Here is a 10,028-nt window from a genome sequence, read left to right as displayed (position 1 = left end):
GGAGCTCTCAGAAACAGATACCTTGATAGGGAAAGGGAGATAGGTAAAGCCTGCTCTTTAGTGTGAAGAGACGTGGCGGCCCCCATGGCCCCTGCCCTCCTCATCCAGCCTCTTACAACTTGACCTCTGCTCTCTTCTGCCCTTTCTACTTAGTGCTCACCAATAGTGTGTTTTCTCAGGGCCCAGCAGAGCACCTGAGAAATATTGGAAAGCACTAGTAAAAGTAAACAGTAGCGGCAAGGATGCAGGAATCCTCCTTCCACACACACCACACACAGCACATTCACTCACCTCCACCCCAGGACTCAAACCAATTCCCAGACCTAGTCTCAACATCAGCTGCATTCAGAGCTGGCTCTCCTCTCCTCTGGGTTTCTGTGCTGGCTGGGAGGGCTGACTATCACAGCTCCAGGAAGCCTGTGTCTGGCCACACACTCAAGTAGGCTGGAGCAGGTGGGGAGAAGGTGTCCAAATTGCCTCTCTGCAGTCAGAACCAGAACTTCCCCAACTCTCTTTGAACAGGAATGGAATCTGGCCCAGTGGAGCGAGCACTGGCAAAGCATGAACCACACGTGCAAAGCAAAGCACCCTTGGAGCTGCCTCCAGGTGAATGCAATCTGCAGCCCGTGAAACTTGCCAAGGGTCATTGTGATAATGTCCAGCTCCTGGGTTTCCCCTAAGGCAGACCCATGGGTGTGGGGTGGGAGTCAGTACCATCTGAACAGCAACAGCAGTACTGAAAACGGTCGAGGTGATTCAAGGTGAGGCCAAATTGGAGCAATGATGAATTAGGGAACTTTAAAGAAATCCCTGAGCCCCAGCCCTCCCTATAAACAAGGAGCCTGGGTGGCCTCCCTGGTGGTTGCTCTCTGGTGAATCTAATGCACCGTCCTACGCCTCATACACAGGAGTTCTCATTTGTACCTCCTCCCAACGTTTAGCGAGGAAAAAATACATTTTTTCTTAGTTCTAATCACAGTGTTAACAAGCACTTTTGCATTATCGTTTTACTTAAGAGCTATTTTATATGTGATATCATATATAACAATGTTTTATATTATGTTGTAATATAGTTCATATTATATAATGACATTATATATGTATACGTATTTGTATATTATTTCTATGCTCTTTCCTTTATGTGGATCTATTTGAACATCCAGAATCTTCTATATGGGTAGGATAGCACAAGACTTGCAAACAATCCCTGGGAATCAGCTCTGTCAGAAAATCTTGTTTCTCTCCCTGCCTGTGTTTGCCAAACCTGACATCTATTTATGTGGTGCTGACAGATACAGAATGGTATCTACTATTGCTGTCTGGAGAGGGGAAGGGGACACAAGCCATGGGGATGGAATATTCTAAACACAGGAAAGCTAACTTGGACTGATTTTTAAAAAATGTTTTATTTATAAAAAGGAAACACTGACGAAACCATAGGATAAGAGGGGTACAACTTCATACAGTTTCCACCACCAGAACTCTGTATCCCATCCCCTTCCCTGATAGCTTTCCTATTCTTTATCCCTCTGGGAGTATGGACCCAAGGTCATTGTGGGATGCAGAAGGTGGAAGGTCTGGCTTCTGTAATTGCTTCCCCACTGAACATGGGCGTTGACAGGTTGCTCCATACTCCCAGCCTGCCTCTCTCTTTTCCTAGTGGGGAAGGGCTCTGGGGAAGCAGAGCTCCAGGACACATTGGTGGGGTTGTCTGTCCAGGGAAGTCTGGTTGGCATCATGCTAGCATCTGGAACCTGGTGGTTGACAAGAGAGTTAACATACAAAGCCAAACAAATTGTTGGCCAATCATGGACCTAAAGGCTGGAATAGTGCAGATGAAAAGTTGGGGGGGGGGTCTCCATTTTGTAGATAGCTAATAGGCATATTTTAGTTATATTCCAAAGGGCCTATGGCTAAACTATTGTGTGTGTGTGTGTGTGTGTGTGTGTGTGTGTTTTGACTGAGCCTGAAATCTGATATGCAGGTGGATCCTAATTATTGTCTGGGGAGTTGATGTCATGGCTGGAAGAAGGACCAGAAAGCTGCATCAGGGAAGAGAGTAGCTCCCAAATATGGGAAAGGGGTATAAATATTGTTGATTGTAAACCCCATCGATTTGATGTGATCTGGGGCTCACATTCAGCTAAGGAGCCTATGTGACCTCTGCATCCCTGTAGATCTGAGCTCACAACCTGTGGTCATAAGTCGGAATGTTCTAAGCTGCCCCAATATCAGGACCTTTCTTCCTCAGGTGTAGCATAGAGTATATTGTCCAGCCTCCCTTCGGAGGATGGAACATTCTCTACTGTTGTTGATCCAAGTTGAGGGCAAGGTCCTATGGGGGCCCACAAGAGGGTTTATTGTGTTGTTCCTGATAGAAATGACCAGTAACAATGGAGAGAGGGATTTATTCGAGGTCTAGGCCCATCATGTCTGTTTGGGAATCTCAGGACTCCCCAGTTAGGGCCCCAGCTAATGGGGTGGCCTGATAGTGACTAAAGAGTCATCATTAAAGTACTCCAGTCTCTTGCCCTTCTTCAGCTTTTGCAGTCCTTGCTTTGATGAGGTTAGCTTTGAAGTGAGTGAGAGAACTGTAATAGGAAGTAGGTGAGGAGGGTATCTAAGTCTAAGTAGATACGATTTCATTATGAACTTTATACTGACTCACTGCAGACTATTGTGTATTTTTGCTTTCAGGTATATATTTTGCCCTAATTTATGGATACATGTGAACATATTCTCTATCTCATAGGACCTGGCCTATATCTACATTTTGGGACTTTGTTAGGAAGTGAACCTCCTGGAATGGAATTAGAGAATCCTATGAAAGGAAAGGTCTCACCTGAGTAATGAGGGTGAAGGGTTGGCATTCCATGCCTGACGTCTCTGGACACAGTCTGAAGTGAAGCATGCTGAGGTGGTACTGGTTGTGTTGATTAGGTTGGGATCAGCAGATGCAGTATCATTTGGTATGAATTGGGAGAAGCATGCAGGAAAATGAGCTCCACCCTCAAGGTTCAAGGACTGAGGGAAATATAGACTCTATAGGGGAAGTGGGAGGTTCCTGCTGTCTTAGGGTTTAAGAAGACAATAGATAGTCATTTTTTTTTCTTTTTCTGTCTCCAGGGTTTTTGCTGGAGCTTGGTGCCTGCACTACGAATCCACTGCTCCTGGAGGCTATTTTTTTCCCCTTTTGTTGCCCTTGTTGTTTATAGTTATCGTTGTTACTATTATTATTGTTATTGCTGTCACTGTTGCTGGATAGGACAGAGAGAAATAAAGAGAGGAGGAGAAGACAGAGAGAGAGAGAGAAAGACAGACAGCTTCAGACGTGCTTCACCACCTGTGAAGTGACCGCCCCCTCCCAAAGGTGGGGAGCCGGGGCCTCGAACTGGGATCCTTGTGCCACGTCAGCCTAACCTGCTGCACTACTGCCCAACCCCCTTGGACTGATTTTTTTTTAACTCCTTCCCCCCCTTATCCTTAGTTAAAGCTTTACAGAGGTGATCCAATTGCATCCTCACTTACAAGGTACATATCTGACAGATGAGGACCAAGGTTCAGGAAGGATGTGTCCCATTTACAGATGAAAGACCATCAGGTTCAAGTCCAAGTCCATCAGATATCCAATCCCCTCACACCCTGGCCCCCAGCCCCAGCAAGAAGTCTTAGCACAGCATCACAAAAGCTGTCACTTCTCATCAGCAGGAAGCAGCTGGAACTCGGGTGTTCCTCCTAGGAACACCCTAACCTAACCCAGGCTTGAAGGAGTCCTGGGTGGCAGGGTGGTGACAACAGGCTAACTGCTGAAGTCTCCTCAGTGGATAGAGAAAGGCAAAGGGCTAAGTCTACCTGGCTTTCCTTGAAATACTCAGGAAACTTTCTTATCCAGTCCAGTGAAGCTGTCACCTCTAACATCTATGCTGAGGCTTCACCAGTGTAAGAAGTTGTAGGATTGCAGGGTCTGGGCCACTCTCTACTTACAGCTCAGAAGGATTCTCACTGCTATGAGATAGAGGTTGAGTTCCATCCCATTAATATTATCCATGTTATTATTTTATTTTATTTTGCCTCCAGGGTTATCGCTGGGGCTTGATGCCAGCACTATGAATCCATTGCTCCTCGTGGCCATTTCTTCCATTTTATTAGAAAGAACAGAGAGAAATTGAGAGAGGAGGGGAAGGTAAAGAGGGAGAGAGAAAGACACCTGCAGACCTTCTTCACTGCTTCTGAAGCGTCTCCACTGTAGGTGGGCTTGAACCCGGATCCTTGCTCAGGTCCTTGTGCATAGCACACTGTTCACTTAACTGGGTGTGCAACCACATGCTCCCCATCCCCCTGTACTTTTATTTTAGATACAGACAGAAAGGCAGAGAGGGAGTGAGAGAGGTCATAGCACCAAATTCCTTCATTATTGTGAGGGCCAGGTTTAAACTTGGGTCACTCACTTGGCAAAGCAGCACATTATTCAAGTGAACTGTTATACCAGCCCTGAACTCCATTATAAGGATGAGTGACATACCAGTTGGTATAATGAAATTTGGAGGGTAATCCAGAAAGGGAGGATGGCAGAAGCTCTGGTTGGGAGACAGAACCTGGTAGTGGACTGCTTTGTTATGAGTGTGACTCAGGTTTAACCCTGGCCTCCACTGCTCAGGGGGAAACTGGTGCTATATTTTTTTCCCTCCCTTTCTTTCTTCTTCTTTTTTTTAAATATTTATTTATTCCCTTTTTTGTCCTTGTTGTTTTATTGTTGTAGTTATTATTGTTATAGTTACTACTGTTGTCATTGTTGGACAGGACAGAAAGAAATGGAGAGAGGAGGGACAGACAAAAAGGAGAGAAAGATAGATACTTGCAGACCTGCTTCACCGCTTGTGAAGTGATTCTCCTGCAGGTGGGAAGCTGGGGTTCGAACTGGGATCCTTACCCCGGTCCTTGCACTTTGTGCCACCTGCACTCAATCTGCTGTGCTACTGCCCAACTTCCTTTCCCTCTCTTTCTTTGCCTCTTGGTTTCTGTCTGTCTCTCTTTGAAAAAGTCAGCCCGTGCTAGAACCACTGTATAGGGCCCACTTTCCCGTATGCCTCTCCCAATCCGTATCAAATAATATTGCATCTGCCGATCACAACCTAATCAACACAACGATTGCCGCCTCAACATGCTTCACTTCAGACTGTGTCCAGAGACTTCACGTGTGGAATGACAACCCTTCAGCTTCATTACTCGGGTGAGACCTTTCCTTTCATAGTATACTCTAATTCCATCTCAGGTAGTTCACTTTCTAACAAAGTCCCAAAACCTAGATATACACCAGTTTCTGTGAGAGAGAGCATATGTTCACACGTATCCGTAAACTACTGCAAAATATATACCTGAAAGCAGAAGTACACTAGAGTTTGCAGTGAGTACCCCCCTAATACTTCCTCTCCACTATTCCAAGCTTTGGGTCCATGATTGCTCAACAATTTGTTTGGCTTCGTATGTTAACTCTCTTTTCAGTCACCAGGTTCCAGATGTCATCAGGATGCTGGCCAGACTTCCCTGGACTGAAGACCCCACCAATGTGTCCTGGAGTTCCGCTTCCCCAGAGACCCACCCTACTAGGGAAAGAGAGAGGCAGACTGGGAGTATGGACTGACCAGTCAACGCCCATGTTCAGTGGGGAAGCAATTACAGAAGCCAGACCTTCTACCTTGTGCAACCCACAATGACCCTGGGTCCATGCTCCCAGAGGGATAGAGAATGGGAAAGCTATCAGGGGAGGGGGTGGGATATGGAGATTGGGTGGTGGGAATTGTGTGGAGTTGTACCCCTCCTACCCTATGGTTTTGTTAATTAATCCTTTCTTAAATAAAAAAAAGAAAAGAAAAAGTCAGCCCAGAGTAATGAAGCCCAAGTGGTGTCACCCACATCCCCCAAAAAAAGAGAAAGAAAGAAGAGAAAAAAAAGGAAAAGAAGCAATGGAGCTGGAATCAGTGAACCAGTTGGGTTTGTGTTGGGGAAAGATGTGAAATCTGGTTGGAAAGGCCCCCAGACTAGCTGTGAGCCTGGGGGCGGGGGAATGCTTATCCTTCCCCACATCTGATGTTCTCTGGCTCTGGCTCGGAGTAGAGAACAGTGATGAAGTTAGGAGGTGGTTGATTACATTTGGCACTTTCTTGTAATCAAGAAGTGGGGGGGAACAATCCAACACTCGATTAGGTAAACAACTGAGATCCAGTTGCCTTATTCAGACCTTGAGTGGAAGCAGGCTGCCAAGTGCCTGTCTCGAATCAAATACCACTCTGGACAAGCATAGCTCTGCAGAAGGTCCCAGGAAAGAGGAGACAGTAGCTACTCTAAGGGTGGGGTATCCACTGCCTTGGCCAATGCTGGATGCTGGGGCCAGGTGACACCTGACCCACATTTTCCCCATTGCATTAGCTGGAAACCTGGGGAGTGGTAAAGAGAGCTCCTTTCTTTGCAAATCTATTCTCCTCTCCTGTGGCTCCATAAGAGCCCTGATACCTCCTAGGAAAAACCTGGGGGAGGTAGAGACCATCTTCTGGAGTGGCCCAAGTTCATTCCAAAAGTTTTAGTCACTTTGGATCCAGATCTCCACCACCATCACTGTGTGCTCTAGGTTAGAGGAGAAGAAATGTCATCCCTGACTTGGATCCTAAGCTTTGGGGGGTGTTTGCTAATTTTGGTCGAACTCTGGTGTTAAGTAAAAACATCAGGGCTTCCTGGCAGGTCTCAAACAAAAGGAGAATTAGGAAAACAGCAGAGTCTCCACCGTGTCTTCCTGAGCACCGAGCAGCCAGAGCTGTCGGCAGCTCCTGGAGAACACCCCTTGGCAGCAGACAGCCCAGGCCACCTGCCTGCACTGGGGAGGCTTTCATTGCTGTGGTTCCTGTTTCAACAACAGCTTCTCTTTCTTCCTCTTCTTCCTCTCCTTCTCCTTCCCCTTTTCCTTCCACTTCTTCATGTTTTTCTCTTTATTGGAGGAAACTTAACAGTTTATAGTAAATATAGTTGTTGATACATATGTGAAATTTCTTAATTTTCTGCAAAACACTCTCATCCCCAGCCTAGGTCCTCCTCCACCATTATGCACCAAGACCTGAAAACTCCCTTCACCCCATCCCAGAGTCCTTTGCTTTGGTGTAATACACCAAACCCAGTCCGTGTTCTACTTTGGGTTTCCCCTCTTTGCTCTTATTTCTCAACTCTGTCCATAAGTGAGATCATCTGATTGTCATCCTTCTCTGTATGGCTTATTCTGACCCACCCCCCAATTAACAATCCCATCTTTCCGGGGCCAGAAGTTGACACACTCGAAGTGCGAGGAGGATCCCTGGCTCCCTACCTGCAGGGGGGTCGCTTCACAAGTGGTAAAGCAGGTCTGTAGGTGTCTATCCTTCTGTCCTACCCAACAACAACAACAACAAAGAAAGGTGGAAAAAATGGCCTCCAGGAGCAGTGGATATTGCAGGCACTGAGCCCCAGCAATAACCCTGGAGGTAAAAAAAAAAATAGGGAAGCCTCCAGTGGAGGCGATAGGATATGGCACTTTAGTGGTGGGAATTGTATGGAATTGTGCCCTTGTTATTCCACAATCTTTTCAACCATTATTAAATCACTAATAATAATAAAAAAATAAGTTGAAAAATATGAAAACACAAAGCAGAACTTGGACTGGGTTTGGTATATTGCACCAAAGTAAAAGACTCTGGAGTGGGGGGTGGGGGCTCAGGTCCTGGAACATGATGGCAGAAAAGGACCTAGACGGGGTTGAATAGTTATGTGGAAAACTGAGAAATATTGGGGGCCGGGTGGTAGTACATGGGATTAAGTGCACATGGCATGAAGCGCACAAACTGGAGTAAGGATCCCGGTTCAAGCCCCTTGCTCCCCACCTTCAGGGGAGTCACTTCACAAGTGGTGAAGCAGGAAGTTCTCTTCCCCTCCTCAATTTCTCTCTGTTCTAAAACAAACAAACAAGCCAACAAAAACACTGAGAAATGTTACACATATACAAACTACAGTATTTTACTGCTGACTGTAAACCATTAACCCCCCCCCCCCAGCAAATAAAAAAAGATTGTTCTCCAGGATGTCAAAGCCAGAGGGTCAGAAGATAGCTGACTCGACAGAGGACACACTTTACCATGCACTTTAAGACCTGGGTTTGAGATCCTGGCACCACATGGGAACATTATGCATACCACCAAGGAGAAGTTCTATGAGAGGTGGGTAGGTACTGTGGTTTCACTGCTCTCTCTTTCCATCTGAAATTGAAAAGAGGAAAATGTCTGTCTATAGTGAGAGGTGGAATCTCATACAGGCACAAAGCCCAGTGACAAAAACAAAACAAAAAAAAAGTGTCAAGGTCAGTCAAACCAAAGAAGCTAAGCCCAGGGTGTCCTGGACCAAGTCATGAAAATTTGGGCATCAATCAGAACAGTTTGTGCCAGAAAAAGAAGGTTCATTACAATACTCAAAACACTTTAAAATGTAGAAACAAGTGGTTGGAGATCAAAAGGAAAGTGACTATCACAAGCTCTCTTCCCTTATATTGACTTTAGCAAGTAGGGCATGTTGTGTAAATAGGTCTTTTGTTCCTTCCGTTGTTTATACATGTGTTTTATTTGTGAAAGTAGGGCATAATCAATACAGGGGATTCTTGAGTCAGCCAGTTTGGGAAAAAGTCAGGGCTTCTCTGCTTTGGGGTCAGCCTGACAACTGAATAAAGGTGCACCCTGCTCCCCTGGGTTTCTGGAATAACTGCAACTGTACAAATCCAGTGTTTCTTCTCTTTAGAGGTGGAAACTTCACCATCGCCCCTACCAGACCTAACACACCTGCAGAAGGAACACGGTTTTTTAAAAAAATATTTATTTATTTATTTTCTTTTTTGTTGCCCTTGTTGTTTTTATTGTTGTTGTAGTTATTATTGTTGTTGATGTCATTGTTGTTCGATAGGACAGAGAGAAATGGAGAGAGGAGGGGAAGACAGAGAGGGGGAGAGAAAGACAGACACCTGCAGACCTGCTTCACCGCCTGTGAAGCGACTCCCCTGCAGGTGGGGAGCTGGGGGCTCAAATCAGGATCCTTATGCAGGTCCTTGCGCTTTGCGCCACACGCGCTTAACCCATTGCGCTACCACCTGACTCCCGGAACACGTTTTAAGAATGTTAGCTGACCAGGCTAAAATTTCACAATGACAGGACAATGATTCTGCAACATTGCAAGATATGATTCCAATTGACTAGGGAGTGTGAGGAGGGGGAATTCCACAGTAAGCCCCCATAACTTTCTCAAGTGGTGGACTTAACAAATAATAATAATAATTAAAAACAACTTTCTGAGCTCCCAACAGTTAATTGGAAGAGAAAGCTTCCTTGGTGTGATTTCTTCTTTTTGGACTCTGCAACTCAGGTTCACATCATGACCCAGAATCAGTAATTCAAACAGACTTTGCAGTTTCAGTTGTATGAGGTGGCTACTTTTCTTCCTCCTCCGGTCTGGTAAGACGGTTAAAAACCCTGAGAAGGTAAAAATAGCATTGGTAGAGTCACAGAAATCCTAGGAAGGTGTCAAATTTGGCACCCTGGGAAGGTGTGGAATATAGAACAACAAACAAAGTGGAATTCACAGTATTTGCACTTTTATAACAGGTTTTGATGTAATGGTATTAAACAGCTTTGCCATCATGATATTTTGTGTGCTTAGTATATTTAGATTTATAAGATCTGCTGCATTAAATTTTTTGCATTTAGTTCAATATTTGGAGGTGTTTCTGTAGATTTTCAATTAATGTTGTGTTTGTGGAAACCGTTTGCTAGATTCATGAATTCTTTTTGTAAGCTTGTTTATTTTTAATTCATCTATTTTATTTGAAAGAACACAGAGAAATTGAGAGGGGAGGGAGGAGAGAGAGAGGGGGGGGGACATTTGTATCACTGCTTCACCTTGTGAAGCTTTCCTCCTGCAGGTGGGGACTGGGGAGTTGAATCCAAGTCCTTGTTCATGTAATATGTGCA

The sequence above is a fragment of the Erinaceus europaeus genome, chromosome 9, assembly GCF_950295315.1.
Source record: "Erinaceus europaeus chromosome 9, mEriEur2.1, whole genome shotgun sequence".
Classification (NCBI taxonomy): Eukaryota; Metazoa; Chordata; class Mammalia; order Eulipotyphla; family Erinaceidae; genus Erinaceus; species Erinaceus europaeus.
This window is presented reverse-complemented; position numbering follows the sequence as displayed.